Raw genomic sequence first — 24,786 nt, forward strand, 5'->3', positions numbered from 1 at the left:
CCACTCTGAAGGAGATCAGCCCTGGGATTTCTTTAGAAGGAATGATGTTAAAGTTGAAACTCCAGTACTTTGGCCACCTGATGCGAAGAGTTGACTCATTGGAAAAGACTCTGATACTGGGAGGGATTGGGAGCAGGAGGAGAAGGGGACAACAGAGGATGAGATGGCTGGATGGCATCACTGACTCGATGGACGTGAGTCTCAGTGAACTCTGGGAGTTGGTGATGGACAGGGAGGCCTGGCGTGCTGCGATTCATGGGGTCGAAAAGACACGACTGAGCGACTGATCTGATCTGAATGGTTAAGAGATTAGATCACTTTTGCTCATTTGATAATTTACTTAATTGGAATTATAGCCCAGGAACTCTTTCATATTGACTTTGTTTCCATTCTGGATAATTTTGTGAATTTATCTGTATCATTTCATCCTACTGCTAGCATTCATTCACACTGCTGTTTAGGATACCATTGTGAATAAGAGTAAATTAACTGATTCATTCTACTGTTAATGGGCAAGTGGGTAGTTTTGAGTCTGGGACTATTATGAGGAATGAGTAATTCATAATTCTGGCATACAAATCCTATAACCAATCTGTGATACATGTACAAGTTTCTGAGTATATTCATGGGAGTGGAATTATCGGCATATAGGATTACATCTTGTCTGCTGAAATAGGTACCACAACTTTCCAATATTTTGGTACCAGCTTTAACAACTACCACCAGTGCACGAGATTCTCGGTAGACCACATCTTAGCCAAAACTTGTTATCTCTGTCATTTCTATTTCTGATTTCTTGCTGGTGTTTGACGATAGGTGGTGGTTATATTTTAATTTTTGATGACTAAAGACATTGAATTATTTTACACAGGTATTATGCAATGACTAATCTGGTTTTCAAAACTTCTGTAGGAAAGATTTGCCTATTGTGTTTTTCATTGTGTCATCTGCAAGACTTCTCTGTTCTGGTTACAAGTTGTATCTCAGTGTGTGTGTTTTGATAAAAATCGTTTTTATTCACATTAGCTATAGTCATTTCACCTCTATGGGTAATATTTTTTTGAGCTGTTTAGGATATATCTTAATTGCAAGACCATGGAAATATTGTTTTTCTAAAAACAAACAAACACTGTTTCTCTTTAAAACTGAGATGAGAAATCCATGCAGAATTCATTTGTTATGTGATGTGGGTAATGATAGAGACTTCTTAAAAAGATTTTTTTGGATGTGGACCATTTTTAAAGTCTTTATGGAATTTGATACAACATAGCTTCTGTTTTATGTTTTGGTTTTTTGGCCTAGAGGCATGTGGGATTAGGTCCCCATCCAAGGATTGAACCTGCACCCCCTGCACTAGAAGGCAAAGTCTTAACCAGTGGACCACAGGGAAGTCTCTGAGGCTTTTCTTTTCTGCAACATGTCTAGCAAATGTCAGCCTATTCTGTTTTTTTATGTTGTATTACACTTTGGTTCCATTTGCTGTCACTTGTCACTGTTTCCCCTAGGTTAACTTCACTTCATCCTTACTGATGACTTTCCCACTGAAATATACAGGCTATCTCTCCATCTCTTTCCATCTTGCGAAGTCTTGGCAACTGATCAGGAGCCAACAAGTACCATTACTCAGTACTTGGTGGCAAAAGTCTTCAATGAGTCTTTTTGCTTAGAGGAATGTTTGTTGCCATAACTTCAAAGAAAACATGTCAAATGACAGAATCTCCCCCCAGGGATGTGGCAATAGGAATCATCTTCCTGTCACAGACTATGATTGGAATTCTGGGCAATTTCTCCCTTCTTTATCAGTACCTATTCATTTACCACACTGGATGCAGGATGAGGGCCATGGATTTGATTTGCAAACACCCGACGATAGCCAACTTCTTGGTCATTTTCTCTAAAGGAGTTTCTCAGGCAATAGTAGCTTTTGGGTTGAAACACGTTTTCAGTGATTTTGCAAGAAAGCTTCTTTTGTATGTTCATACAGTGGGCAGGGGTATGTCTATCAGCACCGTGTCTCTTGAGTGTCTTCCAAGCCATTACGATCAGCCCAATGAACTCCTGTTGAAAGGATCTTAAAGCCCCCCAAAATGTTGGCTTTTGCATTTTCCTCTTCTGGACCCAATACACATTTGTAAATTTAATTTTTCCCATGTATATGTTGTATATGTTAAGCGGATGGAGCATGACAAACATCACAGAGACATAGGGTACTGTTTTATTAATTATCATGAGAAAGAAACAGGCTCAGTGTGTGCAGCACTGATAGCGGTCCCTGAAGTTGTATTTTTTGTGCTCACAATCTGGACCAGTGGCTTCATCATTGTCATCCTACACAGACACAACGAGTCCAAAACATTCCTAGGAAGAAACTGTCTCCCAGATCCTCTGCTGAGTCCAGAGCTACCCAGAACCTCCTTGTTCTTGTGAGCACCATTGTATCTTTTTACACCCTTTCCTCTGTACTTCACGTTCCTTATTTTGTTTTTCATAATCCCACTTAGTTGTTCCTGAAAACTTCTGCCCTAATTTCTGTGTGTTTTCCAACTGTCAGCCCCTTTCTGCTCATGAGCCTTGACTCCACGACACCCAGGCTCTACTTTGTGTGGATAATGAATACAAAAGCTGTCACTTTTAGTCAGAATTATGTAAATTGTTAGTTTTTGCACAATAATCCATTGTCTATGCATTCATCACTTGAGAATGTTAATGCAGAAACTTAGGGGAAAATCAAAACTCTTTCTAACGACATGCTAGTGGAACTTTCCTGGCAATCCAGTAGTTCAGACTCCACGCTTCCACTGCCGGGCAGCAGGTTTGATCCCTGGTCGGGGAACTAAGATCCTGCAAGCTGCAGGGCATGACCAAAAAAAGTCACAATGTGTTGATTATACTTGTGAATGGCCATTTGGGATTAATAAAATCCATAGAGAATTAACTTTTTAAAAAAGCCACCCTTTAAAAGATTTTTAATAAAAAATAAAATCCATGCTAATGGGTTTTGGGCTTTTCAGCTGGTTGAATGTGGAACCTACATTGCTATGAAATGTGAAAGTGTCAGTCGCTCAGTCATGTCCAACTCTTTGTGACCCTATGGACTGTAGCCCATTAGTCTCCTCTGTATGTGGAATTCTCCAAGAATACTGGAGTGGGTTGCCATTCCATTCTCCATGGGATTTTCCTGACCCAGGGATCAAACACAGGTCTCCTGCATTGCAGACAGATTCTTTATTGTCTGAACCACCAGAGAAGCCCCCTACATTGCTGGAGTAGGGGTGAATTAAGCCTCATCATGAAACATAGTATACTGTAGATATTAAACTTAATCAAATGAGGCAAATGAATAGATCTGGTCTTATGTGTCAGAAGAAAAGAACAGTCGACCATCTGGTGTACATGTGGGAATATTTGCCAGCAGTGAATATGGCAAAGAAACAAGGCACAGACATTGTTGGAAGACAATTATGGATTTCTCATGTATGGGCCTTATAGTTTTTTTTCCTGTTTCCCTGAAAAACAGCTTTGGGGAAAAAGGTACAGAGTCACCCTCTGGGACAGTGGATAGATTTGTTTGCTCTACGGGTAAATAAAGATGTTTCCCTTTGGGGCAAATAGTAAGGCAGGCTCGCTTTCAGTTCCCTTAAAAAAACCAATTATTTATTTATGGCTGTGCTGGGTCTTGGTTGCTGTGCAGGCTTTTCTCTTGTTGCAGTGCAAGGGCTCGAGGGCACGTAGGCTTCAGCAGTTGCGGGACAGGGCTCAGTAGCTGCAGCGGGCAGGCTCAATAGTTGTGGTGAATGGCTTAGTTGCTCCAAGGCATGTGGGATCTTCCCAGATGAGGGATCAAACCCACCTCCCCTGCATTGGCAGATGGATTCTTAACCACTGGACCACCAGGAAAGTTCCCTAGGTTGGGTTTTCCCATCCCAATTCCTCAGCTGTATGCTACACTATTAATGTTGCTGCTGCTGCTAAGTCGCTTCAGTCATTTTTGACTCTGTGCGACCCCATAGATGGCAGCCCACTAGGCTCCTCTGCCCCTGGGATTATCCAGGCAAGAACACTGTAGTGGGTTGCCATTTCCTTCTCCAATGCATGAAAGTGAAAAGTGAAAGTGAAGTCGCTCAGGTAAATCAAGGCCTTGGAGAAGGAAATGGCAACCCACTCCAGTATTCTTGCCTGGAGAATCCCATGGACAGAGGAGCCTGGTGGGCTACAGTCCATGGCGTCACAAAGAGCCGGACATGACTCAGTGTCTAAGCACAAATCAAAGCCAGTGCAAGCCACGGGTCTTACACAGGAACACACACACACACAAAAGGCCATGTTGAAGTACAATCATATGGTGCACACTTACAAACAGTACTTCAAACGTTAAAGAGGGCAATGCGTGCGTGCTAAGTCGCTTCAGTTGTATCTGACTCTTTGTGACCCCATGGACTGTAGCCCACTGGGCTCCTCTGTCCATGGGATTCTCCAAGCAGGAATACTTGCCATTTTCTTCTTCAGGGGATCTTCCTGACCCAGGGATCAAACCCACATCTCTTACATCTCCTGCATTGGCAGATGGGTTCTTTACCACTAGCGCCACCTGGGAAGCCATAGTCTAAAGTTGTACTGCTGTGGTATTTATTCATATCCACATAAATATGCAAGGGGTAGAGTGTAGGGAAGAAAAAAAAAACTCAAGGAAGTTATGAATATATATTCATAAGATTGTATGTTGTTTGATTCCATCATGCAAAGAAATTGCTACAGATGCCTTTCAATCTTGACTGTCTACAGATGTATTGTTAGTATTTGTTATGAAGTACCACAGTGAAGTGGATAGGCTTGATAAGGTAGAAAAAACTTCATTTAGAGTTTTACAATGATTAAATTTTATTAATAAAACCTGACAACTATGACACATTCTGAATAAAATAGTATCATAGTGATATAGTGGTTATACATGAATCTTACACATGCATAGAGCATTCTGGGTGTTTTGATTAAGTTTTCCTCTCTGATAACTGATCTCTCTTTTTTGAATTTATTTATGGGATGTTTTTGCAGCAAGTGGGATCTAGTTCCCTGACCAAGGATCAAACCCGGGCCCCCTGCATTGGAAGCAAGGAGTCTTAGCCACTGGACCACCAGGGAAGTTTGAGGTGTTAGTTGCTCAGTTATGTCTGACACTTTGTGACTCCATGGACTATAGCTCACCAGGCTCCTTGTCCATGGAATTCCCAAGCAAAAATACTGCAGTGGGTTGCCATGCCATTCTCCAGGGGATCTTCCCAACCCAGGGACTGAACCCAGGTCTCCTGCAATGCAGGCGGATTCTTTACAGTCTGAGCCATCAGGGAAGCCCTGGACCACCAGGGATGTCCCAGATAACTGCTCTCTTTAGTTTCTAAGAGTAAGACTAATTTTTCCCTCATCTTTGACATACAACAGTTATTTTCTTTGAAAAGAGAGGATGACCGTGATTTCCTCTCCATTAGTTCTACCACATAAAGCAATCCCTACTAACATATCATCCTATTGTCATGAAAATCTCAGTCTCTTAATGGCTGCTCTGTTTCACACTCGACAGGTAGAGCATTGGTTTCTCAGAATCCAGTGGGTCCTCAGTCATAGCAACCTGTACAAGAGGATCTGGAATTATTATGACTTACATCATTGTCTTATATATATTCTCCTCCCATCCCTGTGCTCTCATTCAGAAACACTATGCTGCTGCTGCTGCTGCTGCTGCTGCTGCTGCTAAGTCACTTCAGTCATGTCCGACTCTGTGTGACCACATAGACAGCAGCCCACCAGGCTCCCCCGTCCCTGGGATTCTCCAGGTAAGAACACTGGAGTGGGTTGCCATTTCCTTCTCCAATGCATGAAAGTGAAAAGTGAAAATGAAGTCGCTCAGTTGTGTCCAACCCTCAGCGACCCCATGGACTGCAGCCTACCAGGCTCCTCCATCCATGGGATTTTCCAGGCAGGATTACTGGAGTGGGGTACCATTGCCTTCTCCGCAGAAACACTATATTGTATGTTAAAATTCAGTGTCTTTGTCCTTTCTAGAAACATGAATATGAACAATCCCCATGATGGCTCAGACAGTAAAGAATCTGCCTGTAATGCAGGAGACCTGGGTTCAATCCCTGGGTCAGGAAGATCCCCTGGAGAAGGGAATAGCTACCCACTCCAGTATTCTTGCCTGGAGAGTTCCATGGACAGAAAAGCCTGGCAGACTACAGTCCATAGGGTCACAAATAAGTCAGACATGACTGAGCGACCAACACTTCACTTCCATCTGATAAAAGTGGGCCTTTTTATCTTTCTGATCCCTTCCTAGAGCCCATGATGGTAACATATGAAAAAAAAGTGAAAAAGAAGTAGCTCAGTCTTGTCCGACTCTTCATGACCCTAAATGTGAAGAATGTCACACTTCTTCTGCAACCCACCAGGCTCCTCCATCCTTGGGATTTTTCAGGCAAGAATACTGGAGTGGGTAGCCATTGCCTTCTCCAGGGGATCTTCCTGACCCAGGGATCGAACTCAGGTCTCCCACAGTGCAGGCAGACTCTTTACTATCTGAGCCACCAGGGAATCAAAGCATGTGACCTGGGTTTATCCCAGGTTGGGAAGATCCCCTGGAGGAGGGTATCAATCAGTTTTAAACTTTGGGTTGAAAGACATCAATAGTAACACAGCCTTTTCCAGAAACTTCATATAATAAAAGTATTTTTAAAAAGAATGAATGGTACATTTCCAAAGATCTCCTTGCTCTACCAACACCCATCATTTTATAAATTTCAAATGATTTTGACTTTTAATAATTGTGAAGAATTTAACATCTTAGGCTGACTCATCTAGGACTAGACACTTAGTTCTCCCAAGTATAAATTGTAAGTCTGTTGTTTAAAAGGATCAAGTGATTTACGCAATTCAACACATTTCTAAGGCTTTCTCTCCAGTATGAATTCTCTGGTGAATCCTAAAGTCAGGCCCCTTGTCCAAGGTAAGGAGCATCGGCTGCGCTTTGCTGGAGCAGCCATGAAGAGATAGCCCATGTCCAAGGTAAGAGAAATCCAAGTAAGACAGTAGGTGTTGTGAGAGCACATCAGAGGGCAGACACATTGAAACCATAATCACAGAAAACTAGTCAATCTAATCACACGGACCACAGCCTTGTCTAACTCAATGAAACTAAGTCATGCCCTGTGGGGCCACCCAAGACGGGAGGGTCATGGTGGAGAGGTCTGACAGAATGTGCTCCCGTGGAAAGGGAACGGCAAACCACTTCAGTGTTCTTGCTTTGAGAACCCCATGAACAGTATAAAAAGGCAAAATGAAAGGATACTGAAAGAGGAACTCCCCAGGTCGGTAGGTGCCCAGTATGCTACTGGAGATCAGTGGAGAAATAACTCCAGAAAGAATGAAGGGATGGAGCCAAAGCAAAAACAATACCCAGTTGTGGATGTGACTGGTGATAGAAGCAAGGTCCAATGCCATATAGGAACCTGGAATGTCAGGTCCATGAATCAAGGCAAATTGGAAGTGGTCAAACAGGAGATGGCAAGAGTGAACGTCGACATTCTAAGAATCAGGGAACTAAAATGGATCAGAATGGGTGAATTTAACTCAGATGACCATTATATCTATTACTGTGGGCAGGCATCCCTTAGAAGAAATGGAGTAGCCATCATGGTCAACAAAAGAGTCCGAAATGCAGTACTTGGATGCAATCTCAAAAACGACAGAATGATCTGTTCGTTTCCAAGGCAAAGCATTCAATATCATGGTAATCCAAGCCTATGCCCCAACCAGTAACGCTGAAGAAGCTGAATTTGAATGGTTCTATGAAGACCTACAAGACCTTTTAGACTAACACCCCCAAAAAGATGTCCTTTTCATTATAGGGGACTGGAATGCAAAAGTAGGAAGTCAGGAAACACCTGGGGTAACAGGCAAATTTGGCCTTGGAATATGGAATGAAGCAGGGCAAAGGCTAATAGAGTTTTGCCAAAAGAACGCACTGGTCACAGCAAACACCCTCTTCCAACAACACAAGAGAAGACTCTACACATGGACATCACCAGATGGTCAACACCGAAATCAGATTGATTATATCCTTTGCAGCCAAAGATGGAGAAGCTCTATATAGTCAGCAAAAACAAGACCAGGAGCTGACTGTGGCTCAGATCATGAACTCCTTATTGCCAAATTCGGACTGAAATTGAAGAAAGTAGGGAAAACCACTAGACCATTCAGGTATGACCTAAATCAAATCCCTTATGATTATACAGTGGAAGTGAGAAATAGATATAAGGGACTAGATCTGATAGATAGAGTGCCTGATGAATTATGGACGGAGGTTCGTGACATTGTACAGGAGACAGGGATCAAGACCATCCCCATGGAAAAGAAGTGCAAAAAAGCAAAATGGTTATCTGGGGAGCCTTACAAATAGCTGTGAAAAGAAGAGATCAGATCAGATCAGTTACTCAGTCGTGTCCAACTCTTTTTGACCCCATGAATCACAGCACACCAGGCCTCCCTGTCCATCACCAACTCCCAGAGTTCACTGAGACTCACGTCCATCGAGTCAGTGATGCCATCCAGCCATCTCATCCTCTGTCGTCCCCTTCTCTTCCCGCCCCCAATCCCTCCCAGCATCAGAGTCTTTTCCAGTGAGTCAACTCATCGCCTGAGGTGGCCAAAGTACTGGAGTTTCAGCTTTAGCATCATTCCTTCCAAAGAAATCCCAGGGCTGATCTCCTTCAGAATGGAGTGGTTGGATCTCCTTGCAGTCCAAGGGACTCTCAAGAGTCTTCTCTAACACCACAGTTCAAAAGCATCAATTCTTTGGCGCTCAGCAAGCGAAAGCAAAGGAGAAAAGGAAAGATATAAGCATCTGAATGCAGAGTTCCAAAGAATAGCAAGGAGAGATAAGAAAGCCTTCCTCAGCGATCAATGCAAAGAAATAGAGGAAAACAACAGAATGGGAAAGACTAGATACCTCTTCAAGAAAATTAGAGATACCAAGGGAACATTTCATGCAAAGATGGGCTCGATAAAGGACAGAAATGGTATGGACCTAACAGAAGCAGAAGATATCAAGAAGAGGTGGCAAGAATACACAGAAGAACTGTACAAAAAAGATCTTCATGACCCAGATAATCACGATGGTGTGATCACTCACCTAGAGCCAGACATCCTGGAATGTGAAGTCAAGTGGACTTTAGAAAGAATCACTATGAACAAAGCTAGTGGAGGTGATGGAATTCCAGTTGAGCTATTCCAAATCCTGAAAGATGATGCTGTGAAAGTGCTGCACTCAATATGCCAGTATATTTGGAAAACTCAGCAGTGGCCACAGGACTGGAAAAGTCAGTTTTCATTCCAATCCCAAAGAAAGGCAATGCCAAAGAATGCTCAAATTACCACACAATTGCACTCATCTCACACGCTAGTAAAGTAATGCTCAAAATTCTCCAAGCCAGGCTTCAGCAATATGTGAACCATGAACTTCCAGATGATCAAGCTGGTTTTAGAAAAGGCAGAGGAACCAGAGATCAAATTGCCAACATGCGCTGGATCATCAAAGAAGCAAGAGAGTTCCAGAAAAACATCTATTTCTGCTTTATTGACTATGCCAAAGCTTTGACTGTGTGGATCACAATAAACTGTGGGAAATTCTGAAAGAGATGGGAATATCAGACCACCTGACCTGCCTCTTGAGAAACCTGTATGCAGGTCAGGAGGCAACAGTTAGAACTGGACATGGAACAACACACTGGTTTCAAATAGGAAAAGGAGTGTGTCAAGGCTGTATATTGTCACCCTCCTTATTTAACGTCTATGCAGAGTACATCATGAGAAACGCTGGGCTGGAAGAAGCACAAGCTGGAATCAAGATTGCCTGGAGAAATATCAGTAACCTCAGATGCAGATGACACCACCCTTATGGCAGAAAGTGAAGAGGAACTAAAAAGCCTCTTGATGAAAGTGAAAGTGGAGAGTGAAAAAGTTGGCTTAAAGCTCAACATTCAGAAAACGAAGATCATGGCATCTGATCACATCACTCCATGGGAAATAGATAGGGAAACAGAGGAAACAGTGTCAGACTTTATTTTTCTGGGCTCCAAAATCACTGCAGATGGTGACTGCAGCCATGAAATTAAAAGACGCTTACTCCTTGGAAGGAAAGTTATGACCAACCTAGATAGCATATTCAAAAGCAGAGACATTACTTTGCCAACAAAGGTTCGTCTAGTCAAGGCTATGGTTTTTCCAGTGGTCATGTATGGATGTGAGAGTTGGACTGTGAAGAAAGCTGCATGCCAAAGAATTGATGCTTTTGAACTGTGGTGTTGGATAAGACTCTTGAGAGTCCCTTGGACTGCAAGGAGATCCAACCACTCCATTCTGAACGAGATCAGTCCTGGGTGTTCTTTGGAAGGACTGATGCTAAAGCTGAAACTCCAATACTTTGGCTACCTCATGAGAAGAGTTGACTCATTGGAAAAGAGTCTGATGTTAGGAGGGATTGGGGGCAGGAGGAGAAGGGGATGACAGAGGATGAGATGGCTGGATGGCATTGTTGACTCGATGGACATGAGTTTGAGTGTGCTCTGGGAGTTGGTGACGGACAGGGAGGCCTGGCGTGCTGCAATTCATGGGGTCGCTCAGCATCGGACATGACTGAGCGACTGAACTGAACTGAAAGTCAGACCATTGTCCAAAGCCCTTGCCACATTCAGTACACTTGTATGACTTCTCTCTGGTATGCGTTCTCTCATGACCCCAAAGGTTTGAGCATTTGATAAAGGCCTTATCACACACATTACATTTGTGTGGCTTCTCTTCAGGATGTATATTCTGATGTCGAGTGAGGCTTGAGTACTGTTTAAAGGCTTTGCCACACTCATTACATTTGTAAGGTTTCTCTCCAGTATGAATTCTCTGATGAATTCTAAAGTTTGAGTTTTGACTAAAGGCCTTGCTGCATATGTTACATTTATAAGGTTTCTCTCCCATATAGATCCTCTGATGTCTGGTGAGATGCGAACCCCAGTTAAAGGATTTACCACATTCATTACATTTGTAAGGTTCCTCTCTACCATGAATTCTCTGATGAGCCTCCAAGCTTGAGCTCTGACTAAAAGCATTATCAAGTATATTAGATTCAACGTGTTTCTTTTTGGTAATTATTTTCTGATGTCTAGTAAGTTGTACAAATTTTGTATAGGCCTTGTCACACTCATGACATTTGTAAGGTTTCTCTCTGGCATGGTTCCTTTTATGTTTCATTAGGCTTGAACACACGGTGAAGGTTTTGCCACACTCATTACACTTGTAAGGTTTCTCACCAGTGTGGATGCTCTGCTGTTCTGTAAGACTTGAACATTGGATGAAAGCCTTACCACATTCGTTACATTTATATGGTTTTTCTTCAGTATGAATTTTCTGATGTTTCACCAGACTTGAAATGTGGATGAAAGCCTTGCCACACACAGTACATTTGTGTGGCTTCTTTCCAGGATGTACGTTCTGATGCTTAGTCAAGTGTGAGCACTGCTTAAAAGCTTTGCCACTCTCCTTACATTTATAAGGTTTCTCACCGGTATGAATTCTTTGGTGAATCCTGAGGGTAGACCACTGCCTAAAAACCTTACCATATTCAACACATTTGTATGGTTTCTCTCCAGTATGAATTCTCTCATGATCCCAAAGATATGAACGTTTGGTAAAACTCTTGCCATACTCATTATATTTGTAAGGTTTCTCTCCAGTGTGAATTCGCTCATGAAGCCAAAGTTCTGAACATTTGGTAAATGCCTTGCCACATTCATTGCATTTGTGTGGTTTCTCTTCCGTATGAATTCTCCAGTGATTTGTAAGGTGGGAATTTCAATTAAAGACCTTGTCACATATATTACATTTATATGGTTTCTCTCCAATATGGATTCTCTGATGTCTTGTGAGGTTTGAGAATTGTTTAAATGCTTTACTGCACTCATTACATTTGTAAGGTCTCTGCTCAGAATGAATTCTCTGATGGCTAACAAGGATCTGAATGATGGCTAAAAGTCTTTCCACAGTCATTACATTTGTACAGTTTTCCTCTAATGTTGGTTTTCTGCTGCTGTGTATGTAATGAAGGATACATAAGACCTTTCCATATTTATTAGAAATGTTGGTTTTGACACTAGGAGGAAATCTTTGAAGTGATAAAATTGAGGAACAAGTTTTGATAGACTTTTCTACTTAATTACACTCATAAATTTTCTCTTCAGTTTGAAATCTCTACCATTCCGTCAGATGTGACTGAAAGCTTAATCCAATTCTATTTTCAAAACATTTTGTATACTTGCTTCCTGCATAAACTGTGCCATTTTTTATTTTTAACAAATTCTTTACAAATGACTTCCTGTTTTTTAAAAACTGACATGTACTTTTTCTTAAAGAAACTGAGCATCTTTTCATGTGATAAAGAAACACTTGGTTTTAAAGGCAAATCAATCCTAGGTTTGCTATCTTGTTCACCTTTTCTACCAGTGAGATTTATGTTATTTGCCATAAGTGTTCCTTTGGAATTTCTTCCTGCATATCCACACTTATTCTCAAATTCAAAGGTATTTCCCCAGACTTCACTGAAGTCAGATTCTTCAATACCATGGTTTCCGAATCTTCCCAAGACCACTGGTTGGTATAATTCTCTGTTATTAATATACTTCTTCTGTAATAATTCCTTGGTCATGAACCTAATGGAGGTATATGAAAGATAACCACAGCCTTCATATTAACTAGAGTTGGAAGGTGAATGTTACACTAAAAGTAATATTGAAGAGATAAAAACTTCTCTATCAAACTCTATAAATGTTTAAGAATAGAAAGCTAATAGAATTCTTTAATAAAAGATACATGCACTTCAAATTATTTCAAGTGAAGCCTACTCTCACACTATAACCAGATTGTTCACACTGTGTAAACTTATATAATCCCTGCAACTGTATCCTTTGACTACCACACCAGTGCACACACAGATTGACAACAGACAAATAGGTGTCTCATATTTGAACTCAGAAGGTAATGGGAAGAGATTTTAAAACTGCTAAGAAAAGTAACTGTCTATCAAGAATTCTATGTACGTCTAAACTATTCTTTAAAAATAAAGGAAAAATTACCTATGGCTGATTCATGTTGATGTATGGCAGAAACCAATACAATTGTAAAGCAATTATCCTTCAATTAAAAATAAATAAAGTTTTAAAAAAGTTAAATATACACCTAAAAATAAGTAAAGGAAAAATTAGGACATTGCCAAGGAAACAAAAACAGAGAGTCTGTTGCCAGCAGACTCATACTATAAAAAAATGATAAGTGATACTTACATAGCCAAATATAAGGTCAATATTAATAAATACTTTTGGTGTGTAACTTCTCTTTTTCCCCTATTGACTTAAAAGACAACATACAACAGTAATTTTGCATCTACGCTGATGGACAGACAATGTATGGAGATCTAGTTTGGGATAATAACAAGCAAGGAGGGAGAGACAATATAAAAGGAACACGGTTCTTGTATACTATTGAAATTAAGTTGGTATTAATTTAACTACATTGTTTAAAGTAAGATTTTTATCTGTAATTCCCAAGACAACTACTAACAAAACAATTTGAAAATGTACAGTTGATACTGAGCCCACGTGCTGCAACCATTAAAGCCTGTAGGCCCTAGAGCCTGTGCTTTGCAACAAGAGAAGCAAGCACAATGAGAAGCTCACACACCGCAACTAGAGAAGAAAACCCACACAGCAATGAAGACCCAGCACAGCCAAAAACAAATAAATAAATAAAAGTGGTTTTTCTAAATATATACAGTTGACCCTTGAACAACAGCTAGACAACTAACTTAATAAATGTGTTGTGCTCGGATTGCTCCACTGACTGGCTGTTCTACCATCTCTCTCCCTCTCTTGGGACATTTCTATTCTCTGACACACAGAAATATTGAAATTGGGTCAACTAATAACCCTACAATGGCCTTTAAGCTTTCAAGCCAAAGGAAGAGTCACACATCTTTAACTTTAAAACAAAAGCTAGAAATGATTACAGTCAGTGACAAAGACATGTTGAAAGCTGAGACAGGCTTAAAAGCTAGGCCTCTCACACCAGACAGCCAAGGTGTGAACTCAGAGGAATAGTTCTTGAAGGAAATTAAAAGTGCTATTGCAGTGAACACACAAATGATAAGGAAGCGAAAAAGTCACGTTGCTGATGTGGAGAAAGTATTAATGGTCTGGAGAGAAGAACAAACCAGCCACAACATTCCCTTAGGCCAAAGTTGAATCCAGAGCAAAGGCCCTGACTCTCTTCTCAGAAGGCTGAAAGAAGAGCGGATGCTGCAGAAGAAAAGTCTGAAGCTAGCTGAGGTTGCCTTGTGAGGTTTAAAGAAAGAAGCCATCTCTAGGACATAGAAGTGCAAGGTGAAGCTGCAAATGCTGATGTAGGAGCTGCAGCAAGTTACCCAGAAGATCTAGCTGAGATAATTCATGAAGGTAAGCTACACCTAAATTTCCTATGGAGGTGAAACAGCCATAAATAAACACATTCCTGGTGTTTAAGCCACCCAAGCTTTGGTACTTTGTTAGGGCAGTCCAAGCAAGCTAATACAAGTTCCACACAAAAACAGTAACCTGAGAGACCTGGAGTGCTAGGCTAATATCAGACAAAATAGACTCTAAGTCAAAGTTTTTTTTACTGGACAAAGAAGGCCATTATATGTTTAAAAAAGGATAATAACTCATCAAAAAATTACAACACTTATGAAAATAGGCACCTAAACAAGAGAACCCCAAAATCTATGAAGCAAACATTGACAGAATTTAAGGAAGAAATAGAAAACAATTCTAGAATAATATCTGGAGACTTCCATTTCCCCCCTTTTAATTATAGAGAATACATCCAGGCAGCAGTTCAATAAGGATACAAAGAGTTTGAGGAAGACTATAAAGACACTTTTTGCCTTTTCATACTTTCAAACTGTGGTGCTGGAGAAGACTCTTGAGAGTCCCTTTTATAGCAAGAAGATCAAATCAGTCAATCCTAAAGGAAATCAACCCTGAATATTCACTGGAAGGACTGATGTTGAAGCTGAAGCTCCAATACTAAGGCCACCTGATGGGAACAGCCAACTCATTGGAAAAGATCCTGATGCTGGGAAAGATAGAAGGCAGCAGAAGGGGACAACAGAGGAGGAGATGGTTGGATGGCATCATCGACTCAATGGACATGAGTTTGAGAAAATTCTAGGAGTTAATGAAGAAAGGGTAGCCTGGCGTGCTGCAGTCCTTGGGGTCACAAAGAATTGGACATGACTGAGCAACTAAACAACAAGGATAAAGACACTAGCTCTGGGATTTCCCTGGTGGTCCAGCAGTTAAGAATCCACCTTACAATGTAGGGGACATGGGTTCAGTCCCTGGTCCGGGAACTAAGATTCCATGTGCCATGGAGCAAATAAGCCCAACAACTACTGAGCCCACGCTCTAGAGCCCAGGAGCTGCAAATACTGAGCCCGTGTGCCCTAGAACCTATGCTCCATAACTAGAAAAGCCACTGCAATGACAAGGCTGCACGCCACAAGGAAGAGTAGCCCCTGCCCACCACAACTAGAGAAAAGCCCTTGTGTGGCAATGAAGACCAAGTGCAATCATAAAGGAAGAAACCAAAGAAGAAAGCCCTCCCAGAACCCCACAAGATCAAAGTACACAAGACTGTCATAGGCCATGATCAAGATTTTGCCTTGGTCTTTGCACAAGAGGACCACCGCTGGATACTGGAAGGGTGAACTTAGTGGAAGGAAAAAAATTTTTCCTTTGAGAGCTCACAGGAGATAAACATTTGTTTTCCCATAGAACTTCCCCACTTCTGGGAAGTTTCCCCAACATTATTAATGGTGTGGCTTCCTCTCTGCCCTTCTGAGGTCTTCCTGGTGTTCATGCCTATGATACATCCCCACGCATTCACTTTTTTCACCTTGTTCTCCACGTTCTGGGGCTCTCTCGCTTACTCCAAAATGGAAATAGTATTCAGGTCAAAACGAGAGTTTTCTGCTTAGAAGAGAGGAACATTAATGGGCTGTAGATTTTCTAGTACACCACCAGCCCTTTTTTCTTCTAAGGAGAGAGGACATCAGCGTGCCTAGAAAAATATTTTGGGACTTCCCTGGTGGTCCAGTGGCTAAAATTCTGCACTCCCAATGCAGGGGACCCGGGTTTGATCTCTGGTCGGGCAACTAGATCCCACATGCTACAACTAAAATCCCGCATGCTACAACCAAGACCCAGCTCAGCCAAATAAATATTAAGAGGAAAAGGGAAAAAAAAATATTGTACAAATCTGTTCCCGACTGTCTCTTTCTGAATGTTTAAGGAGTATTTTTTAAAAAGATACCTAGCTGTCTTCCAAGAACTACCAAATCAAAAGTACAGGGTAAGAGTGGGTACAGAATCAGTTATTTTTAGAAGTTTGCCATAAGATTTTGTTTTTACTCATCTTCCGGAGCCATTACTAATCTAGTATGGAGGGCTTCCCTAGTGGCTCAGTGGTAAAGAATCCACGTGCCAACGTGAGAGACACGGGTTCAATCCCTGGTCTGGGAAGATTCCACATGCTATGGAGTAACTAAGCCCGTGCACCACAATTACTGAGCCTGCACTCCAGAACCCGGGGAACCACAACAACTAAGCCCACGTGCCACAACTACTGAAGCCTGTGACCTAGGGCCTGTGCTCCACAAGAGAGAAGCCACCAGAGTGAGAAGCCCTTGCACTACAAATAGAGAAAAGCACATGCAGCAACAAAGACTCAGCACAGCCAAAAATTATATAAATATTTTTTTAAAAAATCTAGTATGGAGTGTGTGATCATCTAAAGAAAGGGGAAGGTTCAACTCTGTTTCACTTCAGAGTCAGCCCAGCTTTAGTCTCAGCCAAGCAAGGCAGGGGTTCCCCAGAGATTCACTGGGGCAGATCCCGACTCCTTGAGGGAAGTGATCCTCACCCACAGATCTCCACCATCACGTTCCTGTACAAGGCCCTCTGAGCAAGGTCCAGGCATTCCCACTCCTCCTGAGAGAATTCGATAGCCAAATCCTTGAAAGTCAACTGTGCCTGAAATGAAAAACACATTTTCACTGAGGGAACAGCTGAAGAGTTCTTACCTTCACACAAGATGTGAATAGGAAAGAGGCAGTAAGGATTGATTCAGTTGAGGTGATGGATCGTTTTGAGTAAGGTAATTTTGAGTAACTATTTGTTCCTAATTTTATGGGGCTTCCCTGGTGGCTCAGACAGTAAAGAATCTGCCTGCAATGTGGGAGACCTGGGTTTGATCCCTGGGTCAGGAAGATACCCTGGAGAAGGAAAAGGCTACCTACTCCAGTATTCTTGCCTGGAGAATTCCATGGACAGAAGAGCCTGGCAGACTATAGTCCATGGGGTTGTAGAGTCGGACATGACTGAGTGACTAACACTTTCACTTTTTCAGTTTTATTATATTTTTCCAGCAAAGGATATCAAATCCACTGAATCACTATAGATTTCCCATTTGTGAGGACAATAAAAGAAATACACAGATGAAAATTTTCCAACACAGGATTGTTCATATGGAGGAGATACAGGTTATGTTTTACACACTACATGATATTCAGTACCTGGAGGAGCCAGAGCATGAACAGTGTCTTCAAGCATGACAGGATCCACATATATGCAGAATCAGGGGCCACATATATGCAGAAACATAAATCTGTCCATTTAACTCAGGTATTTGAAAAGTGTTACTCAGTCATGTCCTATTCTTTGTGACCTCATGGACTGGAGCCCCCCAGGCGCCTCTCTCCATGGGATTTTCCAGGCAAGAATACTGGAGTAAGTAGCCATTCCCTCCTCCAGGGGATCTTCCTGATCCAGGGATTGAACCCGGTTCTCCTGCATTGCAGGCAGATTCTTTATCACCTGAGCCACCAGGGAAGTCATTAACAAAAGTCAGCTGGAGTTTACTCCACTAATTTTAAAAAATGATTCAACATTAAGGAAATGTACTAATGTTGTACATTAATCTAGCAGATTCAATGAAAAAAAAAAAAAGAACTTATCACAGCAATAGACCTTTGAAGAAATACTGGATGATTTAGGGATAAGCAACAAAGTCCTACTATAGAGCACAGGGAACTCTACTCAGTATCCTGTGATAAACCATAATGGAAAAATATGAAAAGAAATACAGAGATAATTTTAAACAGGAAAGATTAGAACTGTATAGAAGACAGTGTTTTTAAATTATGCCAGGTGAGGCCTTCTCAAGCAAGATCAAGCAACCCACTCCAGTACTGTTGCCTGGAAAATCCCATGGATGGAGGAGCCTGGTGGGCTACAGTCCATTGGGTCTCGAAGAGTCGGACACGACTGAGCGACTTCACTTTCACTTTTCACTTTCATGCACTGGAGAAGGAAATGGCAACCCAGTCCAGTATTCTTGCCTGGAGAATCCTAGGGATGGGGGAGCCTGGTGGGCTGCTGTCTATGGGGTAGCACCGAGTCAGACACAACTGAAGCAACTTAGCAGCAGCAGCAGCAAAGACATGCTAAACTAGGAAAGACACCAGGACATGTATAAAGAATTCAACTACAAAACATAGCTTTTTAAAAGATATGTTAAAAAAAAGATATCAAAAGAGAACTGAACAAAGTATGAAAATCATGTTTTATTTCCACAAAAGCATGAAACTGACTCACAAGTAGTTGGAAAACAGAGATACAAAGGATTGTGATTTCCCCCCAAATTTTCAGAAGATGAAAAGAATACAGTATCAAGCTTTGCTTACATTGAAGGCAATCTCAGAGGTTGGCAGTGGGGATGGAACCTTTGCAGCTTTAGGGGAGGACATCTGACAAAATCTATCAAAATATGAAATGCGCCATTCTTTTTTTTTTGCTGTGCTGGGTTTTCACTGCTGCACAGGCTTTTCTCTAGTTGTGGTGAGTAGGGGCTACTCTCCAGTTGCAGTGCACAGGCGTCTTATTGTGATGGCTTCTTTTGTTTAGAAGCACAGGCTCTAGGGCTCATGGGTTCAGTAATAGCAGCTCCCAGGCTCCAGAGAACAGGCTCAATAGTTGTGTTGCATGGGCTTAGTTGCTCCAAGGCATGTGGGACCTTCCTGGATCAGGGATAGGTCCCATGTATCCTGAATTAGCAGGCAGATTCTTTACCACTGGGCCACCATGGCAGTCCCAAATGTGCCATTCTTGTCCCAGCAGTCACATGTTAAGATGCCCAAGAAATCCTCAGACATCTGCTGAAAAGTCAGTAGGCTCAGAGGTACCCACTGACACATTCTCTACGTCAACAAAAAACTGCAAAGGTCCCTTGTGTCTTCATTAAGAGAATGTCCTGGTAAAGATCAAAGTGTATCTGTGTTTACTAATGTGAAAACCACTTCCAGCCACATGCGTGATCATTTTTAAAATGTGCATAATAAAGGATTACCACAAACATGTCTTGAAGAATTTTTCCTAAAAATCTCATAATGATGTGAAATGCAGTGTTACAAAATTTGAGCTGAGTCTTGCCACAAAATTGACAACAGTGGTTCCTCAATGAGACGTGAGGCATGGTGACAGAGAAGAAGATGTTAAGCCGCTGCTTTGTTGGAATTTTGACCACAAAAATATAAATAAATAAATATCTCACATGATCTTAAAAGAAAATTTAATAATTTATTAATAATGGTGGAGCCAGAATTTGGCTATAGCCTCTCTGATGACAAAGATAAAGTTCTGTGCTCCGCTGTCTTTGTTTTTTACCTAAAAGACCTGCTAGGAGGCAGTCCTTACAGGAATACCATTATCCCTGTGGGATGAATGTACTGAGAATAATTTTTTAAAACCTCCTGTTAGATACTTAGACTGACTCCACATTTTAAAGCCAATTATCGAACGAAGCATCCTGAATCCCTGATGTCTGTTTCTGAACTTTCTTCTGCATTCTGAATCATTAATATTTTGAAACCAAAAACACCATGATTCACTTGCTTAGCTTTGAATGCATTATTAAATCAGGCAGAGCTGGTTTCCTCTTATTACTTTCCTTTTCCAGAATTTTCCAACCATTCCTACACATTAGAACGTGACTTCCATCCTGGTTGACAAGAGAGCAGACAGCACATCCAGATGGGCCCTAAGCAATTTTTGCTTCCCTACAGCACTGAGACACCCCGTCTACAACCCGTGGGTGAGAAGCCCTGCCCAGGATGGCGCCCAGGGGAGCCTGCTCACAAGGGCCAGGTCACCAGGTCATGGGGAGATGGGATCTAAGTGGAGACAACAGGCCCTGAGGGAAGGCCCCAGGTGAGTGTGCACGTAGAGGACTCAGACAGGACACTTCAGAGTCAGACACGATTTGTGAGTCCAGAGAAGGGCATTTCAGGAAGGACAGACTGAGAATCCACTGAGAATATGACCTTACCTGAGAAAGAGCCATGCCTGACTCCTGTTCTTTCTTCTTCCTCCTCTTCAAGGTTTCTTCTTCAGGCAAAGACTGATCTTGAGAAGACAGTCCTGAGTGTCAAGAATATGCCGTTTAGTGCTTGGGATCAACACACCCCCTTCCTGTGCCCCAAACACACACACAGGTAGGACCTCGTGGAACAGACAGTCCTCTGTGTTCACTGTCTCAGGAGCGACTCAGGACAGTCAACTCCCGCACACAGTCCCAGCACGGGAGCTTTCCCACACTTTCCCTCAGATCATGCTACCCTCCTGGTGAGGAGTGGCAGAAGAGTGCCATCCTGTCCTGACTTACAGCCCCTTCAGGTTCCTGCCCAGAGACCTGCCCCCAGCACCTTCCTGCCAATGAAAACCCCTAGCACCTGACCCCAGTCCCCTAGACACTCCTATAAGCTCCCAGTGGGCCCTCCACAATATTACAGGACAGAAACCCTTACTGAGTGCACACTCTGCCATAGGATCCCACAGCACATCCCAAATGTCAATAGCTTTTGTTCTGGCAGGAGGACACTCACCAACCCAGGATCCAGTATATTCCTTCTTGGACTGTGTGTGTTAGTCGCTCAGTCATGTTGGACTCTTTGTGACCCCAAAGACTGGAGTCTGCCAGGCTCCTCTGCCCATGGAGATTCTCCAGGCAAGAATCCTGGAGTGGGTTGCCATGCTGTCCTCCAGGGGATCTTCCTGACCCAGGGATCAAACCTGGGTCTCCCGCACTGCAGGCAGACTCTTTACTGTCCGAGCCATCAGGAAAGCCCTCCTTCTTGGAGACCCCACCCTAAAGTCAGGCACAGCCATAACATCCTAATGCAAGAGTGATGTCTCCAACAATCCACGTTTTCCACGGAGACTCTAATATCTTCCATCTTGGAAACATTTCTAAGATGTCATCTGTATCCGGCAGAACCCACATGACAGTAAAACTTGGGCAGTAATAATGAGATCCACCCACTTAAAACAAAGCAGATTACCCCCAAAATGGTCTGCGAAATTCTTCCTTTTAACCTCTTATGGGTCAATGGTCCTCGCACTCATTAGAGACCCCATAGAGGTTACTACATAGAACAAACTTCCTCAGTCTGCCTCTCAGGATTCAGACACAAACTCCTCCACAGCCAGGAGTTTGGCTGCCGATAGCTCACAACTCAGTCTCCGCTTGAAAATGGGACTCAACCACAGGGAGTGGCCTCCACAACATCACAGCACCTCGCTGGACAGGACAATGTCTGGTCAGCCTCGGATGGGAAGGCCTGTATCTTCCCTCAGATTGGACCAGTTGTGGAGGGTCACCCCACCTCCGGAGCCCCCTTTTGTAAAGTCCTACAGTGGAGTCTGGATTCTCCTCCTGAGGGCAAAGGGAAGACATGGAAGGGATTAAGACCAGAGAATTCGTCCCTGCTCTGTTTCCCCCTCTGCTTTCCTTGTCGCCTCTTTCCCCCTCTTTCTGTCCCAGGACCACTCTCTCTGTTGTCCAGGGCACCGATACTTTTATTTTCCCCTCATTCTCTCAGTTCCAGGTACCTGCCCCTTGCGGTTCCCACATCTACCCTGATCAAGGTCTCTCTCACCCAGTTTGCTTCCCTTTGTCTTTTTGAAGGCGCCTTTCTACCTAGGTTTCTTCTGACTCACTCTTTTGCTCTGACTGTATCTCCACATCCACCTGGTCCATCGTCTATTTCAGCCTCTCTTTTTCACTCTTCCTTTCTCTGTCGGTCTTTCTCATCCCCTACCCTGTACATTCACAGGTACGGAAGAGATAGGGAGATGTCCCCTACCCACGAAATGCATTTTCCAGTGGGGCTTCGGGAATGTAAACACACCGCGACAAGCACAGACAGTGGGATGCGTTTTGTGCAGAAGAAACACAAAGAATGTAATCAAATGGGTGCGTGTCACCTCTTTCAGCGCGTGGGGCAGAGAACTCCAACGCGGTGAGTGCAAAGTGCAAAGGATGACTACGGAGGGAAGGGGCCGACTCCTGAGGCTACGTAGATATGGAAGCTGTCAGGAGAGGGGTGATGTCTGCACGACCCCGAGGCAGAGGAGAAGATGTGGCCTCCGGGTATACATGGCCAAGCGGCAGAAGAGAATCCACCCCGGAAGTGAGAGCTTTGCACAGCGCGGCTGAGAGAGACAGAGAGAGAGGGAGGATCGGAGCCTGTGGAGGTCACTGCAGGCACTTCAAGCAGGCAAGAGGCGTCACCTGGACCCAAGGCTGAAAGGCCAGTGAGGAGACCCGCTTTATAGAGCGATTTTAACTCGAAATAGACGAGGACCTCCGATCCGCCGCGGAGCTGTTAGGCCTTGAAAGTATCGCGATAATGCCGAGACTTACCGAGGGCGGACGAGTGGATGAAGGGGATCTTAACGTAATTGACGACCCCTGAACCTTGGATGTGGCGGATCGGGGGCGTGAGGGGCGTCTAAAATACCCAGTCGTGACAGAAAAACCAAGGGCTGCGCCCCTCCCTCCGCTTCCGGGTTTGCGGGAAATTGCGCCTGCGCAGGCGGAGCGAGGGCGGGGCCGGCGAGGGGCGGGGCGTAGGCGGTATCAGGGACTGAACTGAAAGCAAGAGGGCGGGGCCGACAGGGCGGGGCCTAGAGGAATCAGGATCTGGCTTCTGTCCCACTGTTTTTCTGCCCAACAGGGCATGATCCTCTTCTTCAGAATTTTCTTTATTTTCTTTTTAATTTTAAAAATGTATTTTCTGCTGCTCTGGGTGTTCCTTGCTGGGCTAGGGCTTCTCCTTACAGTGGTTTCTCTTGTTGCGGAGCACTGGCTCTAGGCGCCTGGCTTCAGTATTTGCAGCACTCGGGCTCAGAAGTTGTGGTGCACATGGGTTTAGCTGCTCCGCGGCAAGTGAGATCTTGCTGGATCAGGAAAGTCCCTTTGGTGTCCCATGGACCCTACCGCTTCTTTGCTATTTTAAGTTAATGTGTCATCAATGATGGAGAAGGAAATGGCAACCCACTCCAGTTTTCTTGCCTGGAAAATCCCATGGACGGAGGAACCTGGTAGGCTACAGTCCATGGGGTCGCAAAGAGTCGGACACGACTGAGTGACTTCACTTTCAGCCACTTAAATTTCAAGCTGAGATGTTTTCCTCTCAAGTTGAAAATGGCTTAAGTCAATGCTCTTTTGCTAGTGGGTAGTGTTGAGTAATATAATTTAAAATGACATCATCTTACAACCCAGAAGTCCTCTCCACAAAGGTAGTAGAAGAAGGAAACAGTTTTACTATTAAATAAGTATTAAACCAGAAAGTGATGTCCATCACAGGCAATCTGCTAAGAGACTGCAGACTGAAAGTCCTAACCTGTAATATTAGATAAGCAGATACAAGTGTTTACATACTTGTTCTCAAGATAAACAATAACTCGTTCTCAGATAAGAAGATGTGATAGCATCATTTGTCACAAAAAGTTCATCCTAACTTCACCAGGTAATTGGACTAACCAACTGTGTTAGCTAATTGTCTTTATCCAGAGGAAAAACAAACTTATCCTATCTTTATGACAGGAGAGAGTTCTGCAGCATGGAACAAGGCACCTGCTAAGTTAGGTTCTTGTTTTTCAGTTGCTAACTTGTGTCCAATTCTTTGTGACCCCATGGACTGTAGCCCACCAGACTCCTCTGTCCATGGGATTTCCCAGGCAAGAATACTGGAGTGGGTTGCCATTTCCTTCTCCAGGGGATCTTCCCCACCCAGGGATCGAACTGGAGTCTCCTGCATTGGCAGGCAGATTCTTTACCACTGAGCTACCTGAGAAGCCCAAGTTAGATTCTTACCCTTATGCAGAAACTGGGAGATAAGTTTGCTATCTCCTTTGATGTTTACCTTTCAAAGAGATGGCTTCCAGATCCTTGAGGAAATATTCCTGGGTTGCAAAATTGACAAGAGCCTTGTTTAGCTTTAAGGTTGTGCATACATTTCAAGGAAGCCAGGAAAAGACCTTACAAGTTTCTAAAGGAAATGCTCTAAGAAAAGAGGCGGCGGGGAATAGTCTCTTCTCTTATTCTCAACAAAGAAAATTAAGCCAGGTTTTTTTGTTATTATTTTTAGTTTGTATTTGTCCTTACAGAAACAGCATGCATTCATACATTAAGGCATTATTTTTGAACATCTACTATAGGTTCACAAGAATGGTAGCATGCCCTCTATCTCATGACTGTGCTGGGAACCTCACATGAATTATGTGATTCAATCCTTATAATACTGTGGGAGTTGGGTGT

General features: G+C 43.0%; 1 pseudogene across 1 annotated transcript; it reads right to left on the reverse strand.

Moving 5' to 3' along the window:
- Positions 1-9,602: 9,602 nt before the first annotated feature.
- Positions 9,603-23,078, reverse strand: LOC147354430 (uncharacterized; annotated as a pseudogene). Its single transcript, XR_015146359.1, has 6 exons — positions 22,888-23,078; positions 21,068-21,897; positions 20,512-20,603; positions 17,007-17,159; positions 12,484-12,755; positions 9,603-12,452 (listed from the first exon to the last, which is right to left on the reverse strand). The product of XR_015146359.1 is annotated as an uncharacterized LOC147354430 (transcript).
- Between the last annotated feature and the right edge of the window lie 1,708 nt (positions 23,079-24,786).

This window comes from Bos grunniens, chromosome 18, assembly GCF_055505025.1.
Source record: "Bos grunniens cultivar Pamir isolate PY7600 chromosome 18, Bosgru_T2T1.0, whole genome shotgun sequence".
NCBI classification, from domain to species: Eukaryota; Metazoa; Chordata; class Mammalia; order Artiodactyla; family Bovidae; genus Bos; species Bos grunniens.